Source organism: Podarcis vaucheri, assembly GCF_965113315.1.
Source record: "Podarcis vaucheri genome assembly, chromosome: 12".
NCBI classification, from domain to species: Eukaryota; Metazoa; Chordata; class Lepidosauria; order Squamata; family Lacertidae; genus Podarcis; species Podarcis vaucheri.
In genome coordinates this window covers 59,245,263-59,268,579 of record NC_138750.1, presented here as the reverse complement: position 1 = coordinate 59,268,579, position 23,317 = coordinate 59,245,263, and the positions used below count along the sequence as shown (strand labels likewise).

The 23,317-nt window shown below is 45.4% G+C and overlaps 1 long non-coding RNA gene across 1 annotated transcript in view; it reads right to left on the bottom strand.

Annotated features, from left to right (window-relative positions):
* The window catches only part of LOC309515147, a 454,911-nt gene extending 451,769 nt beyond the window's left edge, over positions 1-3,142 (bottom strand). The window contains exon 1 of the long non-coding RNA XR_014212322.1: positions 3,125-3,142. This is a non-coding gene — a long non-coding RNA (uncharacterized lncRNA). The remainder of the gene's footprint in view (positions 1-3,124) is intronic.
* Between the last annotated feature and the right edge of the window lie 20,175 nt (positions 3,143-23,317).

Genomic DNA, 23,317 nt, shown 5'->3' with positions numbered 1-23,317 from the left:
TTGTTGTGAGGATAAAATGGGAAGGAAAAGGACCACATACACCACCTTTAGCTCCTTGAAGAAAAGGTGGGGATGTAAGTAAAGAAACTTAACTCGAAACACAGCCATCCTTCAAAGTTTGCACATGTCCAAATATTGCAATGCAATTGTCCAGCTGAATAAGAGGTATAAAATAAGAGGTATAAAAATGCGTATATGATGGTAAAGTGTGCATTAAAGTGTCTGACGAAACTTGCTTGCAAAAATGCACGGCATTTGCAAAAATCCATTTTTTTTTTAAAAAAATGCATATATTGGGCAAAATTGCATACAATAATGTGCATATTGGGGCAAATTCACATTAAAATGGTGATGGATTTTCCCGAGGACTTAAAATAATAATAGTTAATAAAAAAACCTCAAACTGATATGGAATTGTGGAGAAGCGAACTTTAGACCGGAAAAATGAGAAACCCAAAATTGAGAGATTCGCTCCTTCCTGGCCATGGGAATATGTTTTGCCAATACTGAACCAGCACTGGAGGTTTGAACAGTGCTTTATTCTCAGCTGCCCCACTGATGTCTGCCCCCTTGACAAAATGCAGCTGAGCAGAAGCTCCCTGGCTCCCCAGCCCCCACCCCAAGTCCTTTAAACCTATGTGCAAATATTTGCCGTGAGAGAGTCCATCCTTAGAGGGAGACCAGGAGAAGTTCCAGCATACTTCCTTGTTAATGAGGGATTATTGTCACAGCTGGTAAAAGTTTTCATTTGAAACAGTATCCCAGAAGAAAGCAGGATTTTGCCAAAATAATCTCTCCCCACGCTTGCATGTGTGTGTGTGTGTGCTAAATGGTTCTGTATAGCACAATGTCATTTATTCAGATAGCGTGGAAGACCGTGGCACTTGCCTCCAAGGGCCTTTTGCAAATGATTTTTGCACGATCTTTTCTCTCTCTTGCTAACGCAGGACAGAAGCACGCAGAGATTTTGCAAAGAGGGCAGAGAGTGAGTTCAGAATCGCTAAGACTATGGCCCAAGGCTGGGTTAGATCCATTTGGGTTCTGCAGAGAAGTATGACCAGTCCACTGCTATCTCCATCTTCTGTGTTTTCGGGACAATTTGGCTCCACTCTGTGGTGCAGAGAAAACACACACTGCATGTAGAAAGTCCTCGGTTTAAACCATGATATCTTTGAAGAGGGATGGGAAGTTCTTCTGAGAGCCATCTCAAGGCACTGAAGGCCAGGTGTGGGGAGTTAGCAAAGTCACTTAAATAATGTAGGTAGAACCCAGAGAGAAAAGATTTGACTTTACTGAGGAAACTGAACAAAAGAGTGTATACTTTGGAACAGAGAGGTTTTGTATTTCATAGTTCAGTCCTTGCACATAGCAAGGAGACAACACTGATCTAGATCGATCCTGCTCTGAATAAAACAACTTCCAATGTTCCTAATTCAGGAGATCACACATTTGGTCACCGGGGCTCAAGGCCACAATGTGAGACAATGCATTTCTAGAGATGAGTGAGCTCCCGAAAGCTCTCCCTCTTTTTAACTCAGAATCAACCCAAACAATTACTCCTCCTTATCCCCCGAACGGGAGAACCCAGGTATAATATAATAATACAATAATTTATTATTTATACCCCACCCAATACAGCATTAAACATTAAAGACTTCCCTAAACAGGGCTGCCTTCAGATAGCTACTAAAAGTAAGATAGTTGCTTATTTCCTTGACATCAGACATCAGATGGGAGGTAACTTTCCCAAGTTCAAGTGAGTAGTTGAGAAAGTGACTTCTTCTGGGAAGCTCAAGAGAAGGGGAAGAAGGGCATTGCCAGCCCCTAACTGGTCCCATCACCTCCCTGGCAAATAGAAAGGGAAGAAATGGAGGCAGTGAGAGATTTTATTTCTTGAGCTCCATGATCACTGCAGATCATGAAATTAAAAGACGCCTGCTTCTTGGGAGAAAAGCAATGACAAACCTAGACAGCATCTTAAAAAGCAGAGGCATCACTTTGCCAACAAAGATCCGTATAGTTAAAGCTATGGTTTTCCCAGTAGTGATGTATGGAAGTGAGAGCTGGACCATAAAGAAGGCTGATCGCCGAAGAATTGATGCTTTTGAATTCTGGTGCTGGAGGAGACTCTTGAGAGTCCCATGGACTGCAAGAAGATCAAACCTCTCCATTCTGAAGGAAATCAGCCCTGAGTGCTCACTGGAAGGGCGGATCCTGAAGCTGAGGCTCCAATACTTTGGCCACCTCATGAGAAGAGAAGACTCCCTGGAAAAGACCCTGATGTTGGGAAAGATGGAGGGCACAAGGAGAAGGGGACGACAGAGGACGAGATGGTGGGACAGTGTTCTTGAAGCTACCAGCATGAGTTTGACCAAACTGCGGGAGGCAGTGGAAGACAGGAGTGCCTGGTGTGCTCTGGTCCATGGGGTCACGAAGAGGCGGACATGACTAAACGACTAAACAACAACAACAACAAACAGTTGCCCCTCAATTTTGGGAAATGTTGCCTAAATAGATATTTGAATGGGAATAGGTTGGTTCCTTCCCATACAGAACAGCTGAAGGAATAAGATGGAAGCCAGGAGAGCATGTGGAATTTATTGAGGGTGGCGCTGGTGCCACACAGATATTCTCCCAAATTTAGCTTCATAGTTTCCGGAATGGAAAGGATTCTGAACATTCCCTTTCCAAGCCATCTTTCAGATGATCTGTTGCATTCACACAACTGGTTGGCTACTGTAGAAACAAGATGCTGGATCAGGTAAGCCTTTGGTCTGATCCAGTAGAGCTCATCTTATGGGGCCAAACTCTATGATTCTGTGAAGATTTGGAGGCCTCTACATTTGCTACCTCTAGTCATGATTAATCACTCCCAGAACTCCCTGGACCGAATCTGAGATGTTCTTTGTGTCAAGCACGTATACAGTGGTACCTATGGTTAAGAACTTAATTCGTTCTGGAGGTCTGTTCTTAACCTGAAACCATTCTTAACCTGAGGAACCACTTTAGCCAATGGGGCCTCCCGCTGCCGCCGCACGATTTCTGTTCTGATCCTGAGGTAAAGTTCTTAACCCGAGGTACTACTTCCAGGTTAGCGGAGTCTGTAACCCAAAGTGTTTGTAACCCGAGGTACCACTGTACTTCAGCTGAGCTACAGCCTCTCCCCTGATATTTACTGATCTGGAGCCAAAAAGGTTCCCAGACTGGCTTACATATAATCAATTGGGGGGTGGAAAAACATGACACATAAAGGAAAAGGGACAAGTAGGGTAGAGGAAAAAATCAAACTCAACAGCCAGTTCTTAAGCAGTACAGTGGTACCTTGGGTTACAGACGCTTCGGGTTACAGATGCTTCAGGTTACAGACTCTTCTAACCCAGAAATAGTACCTCAGGTTAAGAATTTTGCTTCAGGATGAGAACAGAAATTGCGCACTGGCAGCACAGCAGCAGCGGGAGGCCCCATTAGCTAAAGTGGTGCTTCAGGTTAAGAACAGTTTCAGGTTAAGAAGGACCTCCAGAACAAATTAAGTTCTTATCCTGAGGTACCACTGTAGTCCTAATGAGCAGCTGACACAGATCAGGGGTCGGAGGTCCCTAATGGGGCTGGTCTTTAAGCACAGCAGATGGAATGACCTCTGCTTCCTTTTTCTTCCACTGAGGCAGTCTGATGCCCTGTCTGCCCCCAGATGTCAGTTGTTGGGAGAGGAAGCCTGATTGAGCCTCAATCAGGCTCAGCTCAAGTAGATGGAGTTTTTCAGGCCTCAGCTGGCCACCTCTGAGCCTGAAAAATCTGGCCATGTGTGCTCCCCTCTAGGAGGGATGCAGCAGCCTATTAAGGAGAACAGTGGAATTCTCCTCTGTCTATTTTGCCAAGCAAAGGAGGAGAGCCGGGAGGGAGAAGGGGTTTTTATTTTCCTAATTTCTAAGGCCACGCAGCTCTTTGCCAGCTGCGGCCAGCAAGCAAAGGAGGTGGTTTTCTTGCTGCAGCAGAGCCAAGGAATTCCACTGCGGAGCTGTCGAGAGTGCTGGCCACTCCATTCCCACCTCTGTTTGTCTTGGATCCTTGGTCCTCAGCCCGCATTTCTTCATCAGGTGGTTCCACGACATCCTCAGGCGATGATGTATGAACCACACGAGGCCCGGAGGATCCACCAGGATGCGCTGCTGAAGCTCGTACCAAGGGGAGGTGGGCGGGGCGTTTGTGGCCTCGGAAGCTAAGATGGCCAGCTGAAATTGGTTTAGTCAATTAACCAGCTAGACTTTTTACGAGCCTGCAGCTGCCTGCACTGTCTTTTGGTCTGATTTTCTCTTTAGGCTGAGTTCTGTGGGGACACCAAGTTGGGGGAAAGCATACTCCCTCTGTCCTCCATAAGTGCTGCCTGTAGGGTTTTCCACACATGATACTAGACACGGGTACAAGCTGTCTCCATGCATGTGCAAGTGTGTGTGTGGAAGGGTGTACACTTATTGATTTGTAGTGCTCGGTGATTGACTGTGCTCACGCAGATGCACACTGTACACTTCTTGGATGCTACATGTGAATCATTGTATGAGTGTACAGCTCAACCAGGGATGTACAAAAACTGTGCACATGTAGAATGTAACCTGTGGACACTTGGGCATCCATTTTTTTAAACTTCCTTCAAAATTTATGCAGATGTTTTGCAAAGTAAGGCCATCCAACTGTACACGTTTTGCTTTGTTGAGCTACCTGAAGTGTGTCTTATTATTATTACAATTACCACCATCACTATTATTAACAATTTTATTAACTTTTCTACTTGGCTTGGGGGTCACCTTACTCCATACCCTCCAACATTTCACTAATAATAATAATAATAATAATTTATACCCAGCCCAAGTGGCTGGGTTTCCCTAGCCACCCTGGGCGGCTTCCAACAAAATATTAAAATACAATAGTTTATTAAACATTAAAAGCTTCCCTAAACAGGGCTGCCTTTAGATGTCTTCTGAAAGTCAGATAGTTGTTTATTTCCTTGACATCTGATGGGAGGGCGTTCCACAGGGCGGACACCACTGCCAAGAAGGCCCTCTGCCTGGTTCCCTGTAACTTGGCTTCTTTCAGTGAGGGAACTGCCAGAAGGCCCTCGGCGCTGGACCTCAGTGTCTGGGCAGAATGATGGGGGTGGAGATGCTCCTTCAGGTATAGTGGGACATCCTGAGGAAAAGCGGGACATTCCAGAATCAAATCAGAAACTGGAACAGCTTTTGTAAATCCAAGACTGTCCCTGGAAAATAGGGACACTTGGAGTGTCTGGATCCATATCAAATTACAAAAGCAGTCACCCATTTCTCTTGAGAGTTGCACGTGAGCTCAAGTCAAGCTCATGGGTTTCCCAGAAGGGGCATCAGTCATTTGGCCACTGGACCAGATGAACCATTGACCTGGTCCAGCAGAGCTCTTGTTATCCTCAGCTTCTTGACCAGGATCCTTGGGCCCTGTGTCCCATTTTGAATATTGCTCTAGGGCGAATTTGGTAGGGGATGTTTCAGTGCTGTTTCATGGCTACATTCCCAACAGGTCCCAGAACGGTGTTTGATGGGACCATGTGTTCTTTAGGTGTCCGGGGCCTTGCAAACCTCTCTTATTAACATACACAACTCTCCAGGCGAGGGAGGAATGAGCAAGAAAGAGGCAAGTGGTTTCCTCCACTATGACCCATTGTTTCCACTTGAAATAATAAAGTGTAGGAATGATGAATGCTTTCTTATCTTGGCTGCTTTCCTGCTACTGGAGAAACTGTTGGCTGGCACAGGCCGGGAACACACAGGAAAAACATTCAGCCTCCAGCCAAGCCAGACACCAACAGCCTGCTTACATGGACCCTGCAATTAAAAGAAAGGGCTTCTCCCAAAACTTGCAAGCCAGGAGAAAGGAAGGAAGGAAGGAAGGAAGCAAGGAAGGAAGATCTATTTCTTTGCTGCTCTCCCTACACACTTTTTGAGAAGTGGGGGAAGGGGCTGGATTAAGATAAAAAGAGAAAAGGATGGAGACGTCCAGCTCATGACATTTGAGGAGTGCCTCTTTTCCTCCGCCGACTTTTTCCATACACATTTCGCAAGCCAGTGTTATGGAAAAAAAAGTGGGAGGTGGTGAAGGTGAGGCTGTCTCTCTTGGAGCTGAGTAGGAAGAGAAGAATCCAAACACAATGAATTTGTCAGCGCAGAGGAAGATGAAGGAGGGAGTCAAGCTGCTGGGAAACTGTTCCGGCTTCCATTTATGGTTGGGTTCGGGGTTTTTTTTTTAACTTTTGAAGTGGAAATTTGGTGAATATCAGGCCCTGGCTTTCTACATGTTTGCTCGTTGAGCTTCCAGAATAAGAACATAAGAAGAGCATGCCTAAACCAGGCGAATGGCCCCTCTAGTCTTGCATCTTGTGTACACACTGGCCAGCCAGATCATAGAATCATAGAATCATAGAATCATAGAATCATAGAATCATAGAGTTGGAAGAGACCACAAGGGCCATCGAGTCCAACCCCCTGCCAAGCAGGAAACACCATCAGAGCACTCCTGACATATGGTTGTCAAGCCTCTGCTTAAAGACCTCCAAAGTAGGAGACTCCACCACACTCCTTGGCAGCAAATTCCACTGTCAAACAGCTCTTACTGTCAGGAAGTTCTTCCTCATGTTTAGGTGGAATCTTCATTTTTGTAGTTTGGATCCATTGCTCCGTGTCCGCTTCTCTGGAGCAGCAGAAAACAACCTTTCTCCCTCCTCTATGTGACATCCTTTTATATATTTGAACATGGCTATCATATCACCCCTTAACCTCCTCTTCTCCAGGCTAAACATGCCCAGCTCCCTTAGCCGTTCCTCATAAGGCATCGTTTCCAGGCCTTTGACCATTTTGGTTGCCCTCCTCTGGACACGTTCCAGTTTGTCAGTGTCCTTCTTGAACTGTGGTGCCCAGAACTGGACACAGTACTCCAGGTGAGGTCTGACCAGAGCAGAATACAGTGGCACTATTACTTCCCTTGATCTAGATGCTATACTCCTATTGATGCAGCCCAGAATTGCATAGATGTCTATGGGAAACCCGTAAGCAGGATTCGAGACCGACAGCACTCCCCTCTCTTGTGGTTTCCTGCAACTGGTATTCAGAAGTCTTGTTGCCTCCAGCTGTGGAGGAAGAGCATGACCATCTTGGCTAGCAGCTGAAGTGAGGGACATGAGGCAGGAGTTGGTAATGCAGGTGAGCTGCACACAGGTGAGCTCAAGCAAGCTGCCGGCCAGCTCTGTGGAGGCTCCTTTTATTGACACAATATGCAAACCCAGGCAGATACATTTTGGGCTGGGACCTTTACTCATCGTCCAGTCCCGAGATTGTGGGGTGATACAAAGTTATTTTGGCACCTGTTTCCACCGCGGCATTTCCCCCTTGCACAATGTATGATGAAGGAGACAAAGGTCTCAGAAACAAAGGCCACAGACAGGACACCGCAGATGACTGAGACCACAAAAGGTTAGGCAGAGGGCAAGATGTTTAGACAGCTGTGGCTTTATCTGTGAGGCGGAGCGTGCTCCGCACCCAGCGATCATTCCTACAAGTAGCCATTGATAGCCTTCTCCTTTATGAATTTGTCCAATCCTCTTTTAAAACCACCCACATTGGTGGACATCACTGCCTCCTGGAGGAGCAAGTGCCATAATTTAACTGCACACTGCATGAATTAATGCTGTACTTTCTTTGATCTACCCTGAATCTTTCAGCATTCAGCTTTGCTGGATGTCCGCACATTCCAGTCTTATGGATGATCATGCCTGGTGAAAGGGCATGGGCTGAATGTGCAGTGTAGTGGTTAGTGCATGAGGGGCTAGGAAGTGAGAGACCAGGGTTCCAGAGACCAGAGTTCAAGTCTCCCACTCAGCCAGGAAGGACACTAAGTTACTTTGAGACAGTCAGTGCTTCTCAAACTAGACCTGCTGGAGATAATGATGATAACCATAGATAGATAATTTATTACAGTCAAAAACCAGCTCAAATAACACAATAAAAACAGCATTCATAAAGCTAAAATATACAATCAGAGCAGATTGCAACAATAGCTCATGAGTTAAAATTGAAATATATACATACACCTGTACAACTGAGATTTGGGCTACCATAAAAATTGACCCTGAGGCACCTCAAAGGGTGACTTCAGCATTTCCCTAGTGAGCTATTTTATTCTAGAGGATGACCTGTGCCTACAAATCTGGGCGCAGAATCTGGCTAACATAATGATAATGATAATATATTTGTGCCCCAGCCACTCTTAAAAAGCTTCCTTATACAGGGCTGCCTTCAGATGTTTCCTAAAAGATATATAATTACTCATCTCCTTGGCATCTGATGGGAGGGCATTCCACAGGGTGAGCGCCACTACTGAGAATGTCCTCCGCCTGGTTCCCTGTAGCTTTACTTCTCGTAGTGAGGGAACCACCAGAAGGCTCTCAGAGCTGGACCTCAGTGTCCTGGCTGAACAATGTGGGTGGAGATGCTCCTTCAGGTATACAGGGCCGAGGCCATTTAGGGCTTTAAAAGTCAGCATCAATAAGCATTGATTTCAATGGGTCTTCTCTGAGTAGGACATAGTTAAATATGACTCACAGTCTCTCAGCTTGCCCTGCATCACAGTGGAGATGGGAAGAACCATTTATGGCACCTTGAGCCATCAGTCAGTCAATCAATCAATCAATCATCCAGCCATTAATTAGAAGACTCTGGAAGATGAATGGGGTGAAACGGTGTGAGATCTTGGCAGCATCCAAATAATACTGGTACAAATATACCTGGGACCTTCTGCATCACCACTGATCTATGGTCCTTCTCAAAGACACCTTACCCAATTATTAAAGTAAGGTAAGAGCCATCCCCTGTCAATTCCACCTACCCAATTTTGCCAGTGAATTGCCAGGGTAGAAAATGCATCTGAAACGTTGATCAAAGCTGTTGTCTCCTAGCTTCTCAAGGCCATGTCTGGCAATTTATCACTCTCAATATGGCGGTTTAGTTCATGGATAGAAAACCATCTATTTTGGTTTGACCCCTTGCAGGTCAGGATGCGCGAATCTGTACCAGTACGTTTCCGAGCACAATTCAAAGTGTTGGTGTTGACCTTTAAAGCCCTAAACGGCCTCGGCCCAGTATACCTGAAGGAGCGTCTCCACCCCCATCATTTTGCCCGGACACTGAGGTCCAGCGCCGAGGGCCTTCTGGCGGTTCCCTCATTGCGAGAAGCAAAGCTACAGGGAACCAGGCAGAGGGCCTTCTCGGTAGTGGCGCCCGCCCTGTGGAACGCCCTTCCAGCAGATGTCAAAGCGATAAACAACTACCTGACATTCAGAAGACATCTTAAGGCAGCCCTGTTCAGGGAAGTTTTTAACGTGTGGTATTTTATTGTATTTTTGGTTTCTATGGAAGCCGCCCAGAGTGGCTGGGGAGGCCCAGCCAGATGGGCGGGGTATAAATAATAAATTATTATTATTATTATTATTATTATTATTATTATTATTATTATCTGTCTATCTTGGTTTCTCTCCATTTCTCATTTTTCTAACCCTAAGTTTAGTCCTCCACATAACTTTGCAGTTATTGTTGTGAAAGTCATCATGGAACTGCCTCTGCATTTTAGTGTGAATTTCCCTTAATGTGCACCTTTTTGCATGGAATCTTGCCTATAATGCATAGTTTGGGGAAGCAATTTCCCCAAGGAAATTCCCCAGGTCTGGATTTTGAAGGACGGCTGTGTATTGTGTATTGCTTCAGAAAGTGTGGACTACACACGCTAACCTTCAGCAAATGTGAACGGAATCAGCTTTCTCCTCCATCCGTACCTGCAGGTCATAGAAGGCGGCCTTACACAAAGCCAGGCCACTCATGTCTTTGTCTTTGCACCAATACTAGACATCTCAAGGATCTCAGGCAAAGGGAAGCCTTTCCCAACACATCAGTTTCAGATCCTTTTCAGAGGGCTGAGCCTCCGACCTTCTTCATCCAAAGCACAATCTCTATCCCTGAGTCACAGCCCCTTCCCTTCAGATTTGGGCCCCACTGCCATAAAACTCCATGTCTTTTGGCAAACAGCCCCAGCGCAAATGAAGCCTTGGACACTGGTCCACCACCCCCTGGGCAATCACCTAGTCACCTATATCCCCAATCCTCTCTTTTCAGGATATCAGGATATTGTTGCTATTTTGTTTTACAATCTAAAAATCCCTGCCTAAGTTTCTCGGGGGGATTTGACCAGAATTGATATTACTAATGGCTATGATGTAGTCTACAGTTAAGCTCACTTAAGTCTCCACATATTACCAACAGTTTACAGATGAAATCATTTTATGTATAAAAATGGAGGTGATTGGTAGTGCATGCATTGCAATAATATTTTTCTCTGCAAAAAAAAGTGGGGGCTACTGCCCGGTTTGTACATATGGAGCTGCTTTATCAGAATAATTGGCCACCTAAGAACATTTAAAAATGCTGGGTCTATCCACGAATCCACCCTATTCCAGTATTCTATTTCCAAAAGTGGCCAGTGAGATTAATCTGGGAAGCTCAAGAACAGGGGGTGAAGGACATGACCATCCAATTATAATGCTTGTCCCTATTCTACATTGGGAACTGAGGTATAGTACTTCAGAACTTGAAGGCTTAGTTAAGAACCTAAGAACATAGGTGCAATGTTGCTGGATCAGGCCAGCAGTCCATCTTCTTCAGCATCCTGTTCTCATCGTGATTGCCCCCCATGAAAACGTCTCGATTTACCTGCCCAAAATTTGGCAGACTCTATCCGTTTGGGAGGTCTGTTTTGCCGGCAAATTTTATCCACTTCTGCGAAAAGTGAATGGGAAGGGAACAGTCCCAAGCAACAAGATGAATTGGGAAGACAAAGAACAGTTCTGTGACAAATTGGGTGACTCCCCAAAGCTCAAGTTGTAGATACAAGTCAAATCTTTGTGTCTGGTGCTTACTCCTAAACCAGCGTTTTCCAAACTTACAGTGATTATGCACCACTTTTGAAAGCTTAGTCCAACTCTACAATTCTGTGATTCTACGGTTTTCCTGTATTGTTCAGCAGTACAGCAGTTGCCCTGTAGGTTCGATCACCAACATCTCCAAGTAGAGCTAGGAATGTCCTCTGTCTGAAGCCCCGGGGAGTCACTGCCAGTCAGTGCAGGCACTACTAGTGTTGTTGTTGTTGTTTAGTCGTTTAGTCGCATCCGACTCTTTGTGACCCCCTGGACCAGAGCTCGCCAGGCACTCCTGTCTTCCACTGCCTCCCGCAGTTTGGTCAAACTCATGCTGGTAGCTTCGAGAACACTGTCCCACCATCTCGTCCTCTGTCGTCCCCTTCTTCTTGTGCCCTCCATCTTTCCCAACATCAGGGTCTTTTCAAGGGAGTATTCTCTTCTCCTGAGGTGGCCAAAGTATTGGAGGCTCAGCTTCAGGATCTGTCCTTCCAGTGAGCACTCAGGGCTGGTTTCCTTCAGAATGGAGAGGTTTGATCTTCTTGCAGTCCATGGGACTCTCAAGAGTCTCCTCCAGCACCAGAATTCAAAAGCATCCATTCTTCGGCAATCAGCCTTCTTTATGGTCCAGCTCTCACTTCCATACAACACTACTGGGAAAACCATAGCTTGAACTATATGGACCTTTGTTGGCAAGGTGATGCCTCTGCTTTTTAAGATGCTGTCTAGGTTGGTCAATGTTTTTCTCCCAAGAAGCAGGCGTCTTTTAATTTCGTGACTGCTGTCACCATCTGCAGTGATCATGGAGCCCCAGAAAGTAAAATCTCTCACTGCCTCCATTTCTTCCCCATTTCTTCACTGGTCCCATTTGTCAGGAGGTAATGGGACCAGTGGCCATGATCTTTGTGGTTTTTTTTGATGTTGAGCTTCAGACCATATTTTGCACTCTCCTGTTTCACCCTCATTAAGAGGTTCTTTAATTCCTCCTCACTTTCTGCCATCAAGGTTGTGTCATCTGCATATCTGAGGTTGTTGATATTTCTTCCGGCAGTAGACAATGCCTATGCTCATAAGAAAAAGGCAGGCATACGTCTGTCAAAGAGCTTGCAGGTTGGAACAGCATATGAGGAACATGGAGGTGAGAGTAGGGAAGGAAGATATGTTCAGTTCAAGTTCATTCAAGGCTACCTAGGAAATCTTGCATCGATCATCTCAGCATTTTGGTGCCAGGCCTTTCCTTCCCAACCCCCCCCCCCCGTTACACCTCCACCCCAGGGCTAGACCTGCTAGAGGCCAAATAAATAGAATGAATGGATATTCCTTACAATCACATGCTTGACATTTCTTGCTTCCCATGTACTTTTTTTCTTGTTTGACACGGCCCAAACTCCAGCCAAAAGCTGCCGGGGACTTGGCTGCCCCTGCGCGAGACATAACAAAAATGGGGAGCTGGTTCCCTCTTCCCCGGCGTAACCCTGGCGTGCGATGGGTAGCCCAGCTTGCCTTACAGAGCGGGACAAGGAGGCTATAAATCCCGACACGGTATATTTATTGAAAAGTGCAGGGAATGAGGTTAATCCAGATAATGAGCCTGTGTTTCTCTCCAACGAAAGGATGAGGAGGGGAGAAGGAAAAATACGAAGGAAAAAAGGCCAGAGCCAGGAGAAATAAATCCAAGTCAGATTTCACAGCGTACTCTTCTTCTCAAATTCCTTTTCCTCACATAATGGAGGTGATGGGCAGGGAAAGAGAGAGGGGCCCAATCCAAAGGAGAGAGAGAAGAAATGCTTTGAAGCTAAGAGCGATCACAGCTCCTCAGTTGGTTTACCGCTCTTAAGTCAGGGTCCCAGTTTCTCTAGATTGATCTGTGTGGCGTTTGCCTCCTAGGTGGGTCATAAGGAAAGGGTTAATTGAGTGTGATGTGATTGGCCAGTGGGAACCCAAGGGGAGGAGTTAGAGTTAGAGTTGGGGTTGTGTGGAAGTCAGTTGGGAGTTGGAAAAGGAAGAAGGAGGATAAGTCTGGGGGTTGGTCGTGTTGTGTTGTGAGAGGAATTGTTAGGTGGAGTCAGGTAGATAGTTGGGATAATCAGTTTGAAGTTGTGAGGAACATATAGGTCAATAGAGAAACTAAGATTAAGAAACTGCCAAGAAAAATTAACTGAAACAATAAACTTGTTCATGCCTATAAAATAAACTTGATTATTTGTTAATGTTAACAACTGACTGGACTCAGTGTGTACCCAAGAGAAACGGGTTGGTGGCAGCGGAAGAGGCAATCACCGTGGCGGCACAGGGATCAATAGACCGTCAAACGTCCGGGGACCCTGTGTGATCGCCACAATCTGCAACTTCTCCTTGCAGCCGTATTGCCTGCTTGTGACGTGCTGGAACTCCTTCACCTCTGCCAACCCCCTGACCCCATTGCTGACCCACAGTTCTCTTCCCTTTACACCTAGCCCCAAAGCCCTTGCCTCTCTCCTTACACCCCACCCCCTCACAGCTCACGGCAAGCTCCCCATGACCTCATAATAATGAATTTATTATTTATACCCCGCCCATCTGGCTGGGTTTCCCCAGCCACTCTGGGCGGCTTCCAACAAAATATTGAAATAAAACAAACCACAGACAATGCTCTCTTATAACAATTGACCTCGTGGACGTGCAAGTGCAGCTGAATGCTGGAAGAATGCTGAATGCTGGATCCAAACTACAAGAAAGAAGATCCCACCTAAACATTAGGAAGAACTTCCTGACAGTAAGAGCTGTTTGACAGTGGAATTTGCTGCCAAGGAGTGTGGTGGAGTCTCCTACTTTGGAGGTCTTTAAGCAGAGGCTTGACAACCATATGTCAGGAGTGCTCTGATGGTGTTTCCTGCTTGGCAGGGGGTTGGACTCAATGGCCCTTGTGGTCTCTTCCAACTCTATGATTCTATGATTCTATGATTCTATGATTCTATGATTCTATGATTCTATGATTGTAAGATTGAGGATTCCATCGCACAGGGGGTACAATTAGTCTAGGAGCATGGGTCTTGCAGATAATCATTGTGGACACATAAAGTTTTGATTTAGCTCACCCCCCAACTTCCATCCCCTTGCAGTTTGTTCCCAACCCCCGCATTCTTGGGCTACCCCTGTTGCTGAGACCCACTGGCAGAAGGGAGGGCGAATGAAACCATGAAAGCCTCCCCCCTTTCATTCATCCCCCACTGCCGCCATCTTGGCCAAGAGCAGGAAGCCCCCATTTCTTCACTTGGGGGTGGTGTGTGAAGAGAAAAAAGAGTTTTCACCCTTCATCCCCCCCCCTTTCATCAGCAGTGGTGCTGTGCATGAGCAATCAATCGGCAGTATGATCCTAGGCAAGTCAAAATATTGGATAGAGAGAAATATAGTATATAAAGAAAGCATAACAGTATATAGAGGAAACAAAATAAAAATAAAATAAAATAATTCCTTCCAGTAGCACCTTAGAGACCAACTAGGTTTGTCATTGGTATGAGCTTTCATGCGCATGCACACTACTTCAGATATCTTCTTCAGGTATTTTTTAATTTTTTAAAAACAGACCATAAAATTTGTGGTAAGGTAAAGGTAAAGGGACCCCTGACCATTAGGTCCAGTTGTGGCCAACTCTGGGGTTGCAGCGCTCATCCCGCTTTATTGACCAAGGGAACCGGCGTACAGCTTTCAGGTCATGTGGCCAGCTTGACTAAGCCGCTTCTGGCGAACCAGAGCAGCGCACAGAAACGCCGTTTTCCTTCCCGCTGGAGCGGTCCCTATTTATCTACTTGCACTTGACGTGCTTTCGTACTGCTAGGTTGGCAGGAGCAGGGACTGAGCAACGGGAGCTCACCCCACTGCGGGGATTTGAACCGCTGACCTTCTGATCGGCAAGTACTAGGCTCTGTGGTTCAACCCACAGCGCCACCGGCATCCCATAAAATTTGTGGTAGTATCATGCAAAAATGACAAAAAAATAGTTGTGGTGGAGGCAAGGGATGGGGCCCGCGGACCCCCTGAGTGTGTTCTGTGGACCCCCTGGGGTCCCCGGACCCCTAGGTGGGAGCCACTGGTACACAGTATATAGGAGAAGCTGCCCAGAGACTTTTGTTCCTTGTATTGGGACTGTAAAACCATCACGTGGGTATCACTCCTACTCCTACAATGAAAGGAAGACCTTTCATTGCCTACAGACAGCCACCTAATCTTAAACAACTCCTAACCCACAATAATACTACAACCAGACTTAACACGGACACTGGCACCAGAGCCTGCAATAAACCCAGATGCCAACTTTGCTGCCACATACACCCGGACAACACCATTACTGGCCCCAACAACATCACACATACCATCTCGGGACTATTTAATTGCTCATCGTCTAACATTGTGTATGCCATCAAATTCCAACAGTGTCTTTCAGCTCTCTATATTGGACAAACAGGCCAAACCTTACGCCAAAGAATAAACGGACATAAATCTGACATCAAGAATCACAAAACAGAGAAACCAGTAGGAGAACACTTCAATCTCCCAGGACATTCTATACAAGATCTCAAAGTAGCTGTTTTACTACAAAGGAATTTCAGAAATAGACTGGAAAGAGAAGCTGCTGAATTGCAACTCATTACCAAACTCAAAACCATGGAGAGACCTGGTCTGAACAGAGACATTGGATTCTTATCTCATTATACATGACTAAGCCATCTTTCACCTTCTCACCCCCTGCCTTTTCCTGTAAGACCTATTGCAGTCATTAAGAGTCGTCAACAGGCTCATCTCAGCTATCTGCCAATCTCCCATTCCCACCACCCTTCTGAGTAATACCCCTCCCCACCTTCTCACTATATAGAAGGATCTGGCAACTTCTGTTTCAGTGTATCTGAAGAAGTGTGCATGCACACGAAAGCTCATACCAAGAACTAACTTAGTTGGTCTTTAAGGTGCCACTGGAAGGAATTTTTTTTATTTTTACACCTACTCTTAACACAGGCTTCCTTCACCTGGTACCCTTCAGGTGGCATCCGACTACCACTACCACCATCCCTGACTTTTGACTTCCCTGGCGGGGGCTGATGGCACAAAACGCTCTTAAAACCCCAACCCAGAAAGACCAGTAAAATGTCCTGGGGTTGATCCGTAATTGCTAATAAGTATCACTTTTCACATATTTGAGCTGTTATTTTTATTTTATTTTTTTATTTTAGAAAAAGACCTTATGAAATCATTTCGACGACTCATTAAAAACAGCTTCCCAGTGGTGAGCCCAAAGTATAGGCGCTGAAGGAGCAAGTTCCTCCCTTGGAAAGCGCACTTTTGCTTCTCAGCTCTTTTTACTGAGTTATTCTTTGGTTATGTACATGGCCATTAGGTTTTTATGAGGGACCTTTTATGAAAGGGGGGGGGGTGTCTCAGGGCTGCTTTTCCACATCCCTGCCTTGGCTGCGCTTGCCACTTTGCAAAGTGGGGGGAGCGCTCACAATGATTCTATCTCAGCCCAGGAGCATGTGACGTGCAATATTTTGGATTTCGTACACCTCCTCCTCACCTTTCGCTTCTGATCAATCTCTTTGGCGTGTGTGTTTTCAAGGCAAATTTTCTTTGACCAGAGCATGGAACCAAGCAATGGAGGGGTAGCAGGGGCTTTTACAAATTACTTAAAAAGACAACACAATGAATTGGACTCCTTGGCAGGTTTTGAATAAACATACACAAATTTACTGATTGTTAACATAGTAGACAGATCATATAAGGATTTACACAATTTTACAGTATGCAGAGAATAATAGGTGTTGAGAAATCAGAGAGAGGAGCTGAGGAAAGTCTCAGGGGGGAGGTTTTGATGGGGAGATGGAAAAAAAGAGGGGGAAATAATGAATACATGTTTTGATATTTTGTTATCTTGAAATTGTTAATAAAAAACTTTAAGAAGGGACTAGGCACTCTGTTCTCTCCCCCCACCAAAAAATATTTATTTGTTTACCACATGGGTAGGCAAACTAAGGCCCAGAGGCCGGATCCAGCCCAATCGCCTTCTGAATCCGGCCCGCAGACGGTCCGGGAATCAGCATGTTTTAACATGAGTAGAATGTGTCCTTTTATTTAAAATGCACCTCTGGTTTATTTGTGGGGCCTGCCTGGTGTTTTTACATGGGTAGAATGTGTGCTTTTATTTAAAATGCATCTCTGGGCTATTTGGGGGGGCATAGAAATTCGTTCATTCCCCCCCCAAAAAAAAATATTTCGGCTCCCCACAACGTCTGAGGGACTGTGGACCGGCCCCCTACTGGAAAAGTTTGCTGACCCCTGGATTACTACATTTATATACCACCTTCCTTCCTTCCAAGGAGCTAAAGGTCATGTTCATGGTGCTCCTCCTCATTTCATCCTCGCAACAACCCTGTGAGGTACGTTACCTCAAGAGATGGCGACTGGTCCGAGGTCAACCAGTGAGCTTCAGGGCCTGTCTCTCCAGTCCACTTTGAAAGGGTTCTGTGGCATTTTGCCCATTCATTTGAAAAAAATGTCTGTACAGGGGGAGAGAAAGGGTTAATATATAAACCAATAGGAAAGCCGGAGGCGGAGCCTACCTGTATATAAAAGGGCTTAGCCCAAGGTTTGAGTTAGTTGTTGGTGGTTAGCTGGTTGGTTTTAGTGGGTTGGTTGGTTGGTTGGGAAAGGCAGCTGGGAAAGCAGTTGGAAATAGAGAGAAAGCTCGTGCAGTTGGTTCTTGGGTGAGGGGAGGTAGAAGAGATAAAGACAGGATAAAATAAGGCTAAGAAGGTAAAGAGTAACAACGTTTGGAATGCAGTTAAAGTTTGTTTGTGTCTGCAATAAACTACACTGTTAACGTGAGAACCTGACAGAGACTAAGTGAGGACCTGGATGGTGGCAGTAGATTAGTGGTGTACGGGTCAATAGTCCGTGAGATGACCAGAGGCTCTGTATGAATGCCGCAAAATTGGTGGTAGCGATGGGATAAAAGAATGGGCCTCTGGTGGGATAAAAGAATAGGCCCGTGGTGGGATAAATTAAATATGCCTGTGGTGGGATAGATTTATACCATAGCTGTCAAGCGTCCCTTATTTGCGGGACAGTCCCTTATCCCAGCGCCATGTCCCGCTTCTGTCCCTTATTGATGATGTCCCTTTAATAAGCTACTGAAGGTAATGGGCCCTTTCTATGTCCAGCTGTGCTTTGTCAACAACAAATTGTTGCTGTTTTTTTGTGTTGAATATATGCTACATGGTAATTTATGGACCTAATAGGTATCTAAAGCCATTTGCACGCAACAAAATATGTATTTTATCAAAGTAATTGTTGATCCCTTATTTTGCCTGCTGATCCCTTATTTTCGAGGCTACTGATCCCTTACTTTCAAATCTGTAAGTTGACACCTATGATTTATATGCTTCTGAATTTCTGCAGAAGTCACTTTTCAAGAGGATTGAACAAACAGGCAGGCTCGAAACACCCTCTCCGTATCCACCCTTTGTCCCTCCTGAAAAACCTTTATTCCAATCTCAGTTGCTTCTTACTCAAAATCTGAGAATCCCTCCCTTGTAACAGATGAAGGGCGTCTGGCTCCACCTTTCAAAAGGGAAAATCTCCTCCATCCCTCTGTATCGTTCTCCTGGAACCAATTCCCATGTGTAGAAGTCTGGGGATGCCACAATCTTCAAGATAGACACCTTTTCTTCGTACCCAGGACAAAGAGTTCACGACCCCTTTTTAAAAGTGGAATCCAAGGGGAACATGGAACACTCACAACTGCTGCACTGTGAGAAACCTAATCCTCTTTTTTTTTTTTTTAAGCAACATTATTCTGTTAATTGACTGGAAAATCCATCTGTAGGTCTGATCTCTGTCCGGACAAGTCCTATAATTGAGGGAAGGGAGGGGGTATACCACCCCATTTTTTTATTATTACTGATTTTTAGAAAATGTTTCAAAAACAAACAAACACACACTTCACGGCAGAGGAAGTTATTAAAGGAAATAAGTTCAGGATGTAAGGGAGGCAATTGTTTCTGATAACAGACCTTTTGATGACTCAAGGTTCACGTTGCTGGTCTGGGTCCAGGCCTACTGTTTCGCCGAGGGAAAGTTTATCTTCCCAATAAGAACGGACGGGAGCGAGAGGCAGATGTCTTCATGGCATCATTGTTGAGAAACGAGCTCGGGAAGGGAGATTGGCAGCACCCTCTGGGTGGTCCAGCCCTTTGGGCATTGTTGCGGCTTCTGGGAAAATCGGATACATCCGCTGATTTGAATTTTCTCTTTGGGAGCTGTCATCCTCATCCGATCCCAGGGAGGGTGCAGGATTTTGCTGCTTCCAAGTCTTTGCTTTGGCTTACTGTATGAAAGGAACTATATTCCTAAGGACAGTGTCGCATTAACCTGGAGGTCTGCAACCTTTTTTTGGGGGGTACAATTTAGAAATATAACATGGTTACCCATTACAAAGATGAAAAGTGGTGGTGATGATAATAATTATGGTATATGCCATCCAACTGACTGGGTGGCTTCCACCATATGTTGTTGTTGTTTAGTCGTTTAGTCGTGTCCGACTCTTCGTGACCCCATGGACCAGAGCATGCCAGGCACTCCTGTCTTCCACTGCCTCCCGAAGTTTGGTCAAACTCATGCTGGTAGCTTCAAGAACACTGCCAACCATCTCGTCCTCTGTTGTCCCCTTCTCCTTGTGCCCTCCATCTTTCCCAGCATCAGGGTCTTTTCCAGGGAGTCTTCTCTTCTCATGAGGTGGCCAAAGTATTGGAGCCTCAGCTTGACGATCTGTCCTTCCAGTGAGCACTCAGGGCTGATTTCCTTCAGAATGGAGAGGTTTGATCTTCTTGCAGTCCATGGGACTCTCAAGAGTCTCCTCCAGCACCAGAATTCAAAAGCATCCATTCTTCGGCAATCAGCCTTCTTTATGGTCCAGCTCTCACTTCCATACATATATATAAACATAACAAAACAATAAAAACTTCTACAGGGCTGCCTTCAGATGTCTTCTGAAAGTTGTATATTTACTTATCTCCTTGACATCTGAGGGGAAGGCATTCCTCAGAGCGGGTGCCACTGCTGAGAAGGCCCTCTGCCTGGTTCCCTGTAGCTTCACTTCTCACATTGAGGGAACCACCAGAAGGCCCTTGGCGCTGGACCTCAGTGTCTGGGCAGAACAATGGGGGTGGAGATGTTCCTTCAGGTATACTGGGCCGAGGCCGTTTAGAGCTTTCAAGATCAGCACCAACACTTTGAATTGTGCTTGGAAATGTATAGTACTATAGCTTTCAGTTACCTCTCCAGATGTTTGCTATTGGATCTTTTTAATAACTTTAAAATATTTTTCTTTTTAGCTTTTTGACATATTTTTCATGGACAAAAATTCTGATTATATTGAATTTTTAAAATCATTTTCCCCACTCCACTTTAGAAGCTTATATTGTATTCGGGGGATTGAAATGTTGTCCGGGAAGCGGGTGCGTTTGGCTCGCTTATTTATTTTAAACAAGAGTTTGATATAAAACCCATTGCATTTGTTTTTCATGTAATTTTCTTTTTTGAAAAAATACAATAAAGAGTGGCCCCCGCTTAATGTGAAATAGCTGCGGAGTTGTTGAGGAGGTTGGTTAAAAGGATTTTGATAAGATTAGCAATATTTTTTATAAAAAAAACCCCGACTCCCTTCCACAGTCATTTATTTCTAACACTATTTGAGTTTTGCCTTCAGAGATCCCTTGTGCCTCTATCAAGCCAGTTCCTCTTTCCTATTCTACAGGCTTGGCTAAGTTTCATATCAGTGGGCCAAAGTCTCTCACTCTTTCTGTCTCCCCAGCCACCCAATTGCTGAGGGCTTCAGAGGCCAGTTTTCCACTCCAGAGTCGTCCTCCTTCCTCCCCGCCCCAGCTCAGTCTTTGAAGCCTTGAAGTCTTTCTTTATCAATTGCTTTCAAAAAGAAAAAGCACCACGCCTTGGCCTCCGAGGGTTATCCAATTTTCCTTCCTTCCCATCCCTTTATGAGGACTATTATTCATTAAAGAAATGGAACATATTACACCGGCTGAAACTTTCACGCCTAAACAGGGCTGGTCTGCCGTCCAGCAGGCCTTGTGTTCCAGTAACATTTCCTTTTGGACAGGCTCAGGGAAAGAGATGTGTAGAGCTGGAACGAATATGGAGGAGGGGCGTGACTTATCCCAACAATTCCATCCTGCCTTGAGATCTCCTCCTTGCAAAATTGTGGGCTTGGGTGGTCCCTAATTCTATTTACAGTGGTACCTCGGGTTACATACGCTTCAGGTTACAGACTCTGCTAACGCAGAAATGTTACCTTGGGTTAAGAACTTTGCTTCAGGATGAGAACAGAAATCGTGCTCCGGTAGTGCAGCCGCAGCAGGAGGCCCCATTAGCTAAAGTGGTGCTTCAGGTTAAGAACGGACCTCCAGAACGAATTAAGTACTTAACCCGAGGCACCACTGTATCTATGCATCTATCCATCAGTGCTGGATTTACATATAAGCTGAACAAGCTATAGCTTAGGGCCCCACTCTCTTGGGGGCCCCCAAAAAAATTAAAGGGGGAAAAACCCTACATACAGCAACAGTGTTTTGTGTTGTGTAGGCTCCTATGGTGTAAGTAATGGACCCCTCCTGCTAGCCTGCTCCCTAAAATATCACTGGTTTTCTTCTTTCTATATATAGGGTGTCTACATTCTGCATGTGCAAATGGCTTTAAATACCTATTAGGTCCATAAATTACCATATAGCATATATTCAACACAAAAAGCAGCGACAATTTGTTGTTGACAAAGGACAGCTGGACAAATTAAGGGCCCCATCACCTTCAGTAGCTGAGGGCCGCATCAAACCTAAACCCGGCCCTGGTATATCCATCTATCCATTCATCTATCTATCTATTGTCAATTCATATACATCATCGAGGCAGTGAAGGACAATATGCACATGCAAACATGAAGAAGAGGAAGAAGAAGAAGAGGAGGAGTTTGGATTTGATATCCCACCTTTCACTCCCTTTAAGGAGTCTCAAAGCGGCTAACATTCTCCTTTCCCTTCCTCCCCCACAACAAACACTCTGTGAGGTGAGTGGGGCTGAGAGACTTCAGAGAAGTGTGACTGGCCCAAGGTCACCCAGCAGCTGCATGTGGAGGAGCGGAGACGCGAACCCAGTTCACCAGATTACGAGACTACCGCTCTTAACCACTACACCACACTGATATACTTTTAAAAAAATACCAAATAATCAGCAAATGAGTGCAATTTGAGATCCTTTTTTTTGTAAATAAAAAAGCCTCTGAAAAATTTCCAGCATTTAAGTGCATGTTTCTCCTAATGGATACATGTTTGTATATCGTTTCAACACATATTTTTGCAATGCAATTTCCCCTAATATAATGCTCTTCATATGGCACGTGCACAAATATATGAATTTTGACACACAGATTCCTCCAATATGTGTGTTTTCGTACACATTGGTTGGAGAAGGGTGCTGCAAAATTTGGAGAAGGGCCAGTTTCGAATGACAGCTGTGTTTTAGTTTGCAGACTCACTCAACTTACCTCCCAAGTACCTATCTCCCCTTTCTGTATAGCTTCCATGAAGTGTCTCAAGCAGAAGAGAGTGTGCAAGCCTATCCCTTTAGGATAAAGGTAAAGGTAAAGGTACCCCTGCCCGTACGGGCCAGGCGTGTCCGACTCTGGGGTTGCGCACCCATCTCTCTTAAGAGGCCGGGGGCCAGCGCTGTCCGAAGACACTTCCAGGTCACATGGCCAGTGTGACAAGCTGCATCTGGCGAGCCAGCGCAGCACACAGAAACGCCGTTTACCTTCCCACTAGTAAGCGGTCCCTATTTATCTACTTGCACCCAGGGGTGCTTTCGAACTGCTAGGTTGGCAGGCGCTGGGACCGAGCAGCGGGAGCACACCCCGCCGCGGGGATTAGAACCGCTGACCTGACGATCGGCAACTCCTAGGGGCTGAGGTTTTACCCACAGCGCCACCCGCGTCCCTCTCCCTTTAGGATAGGAATGGGCAAATCAGTCAACTTTGGCTTCTCTCGCTTTCTCATTTTTCAAATCTTAAATAAATTCTCCACATTTCCACATCCTTTTCTGGTTGTCATTTTTTAAGTCATGGTGAAAACCCACCGGCATTTCAGTGTGCATTTCTGCATTTCAGTGTGTGTAATTTTGCCTAATATACTTTTTTTTTTTTTTTTGCAAAGTGATTTCCCCAATAATGTTATTTTTACTAATATATGTGTGCAGTAAAGTGTGCATTTTTGTTTCGGCTTACTTGGCTGGAGAACGGCATTGCAA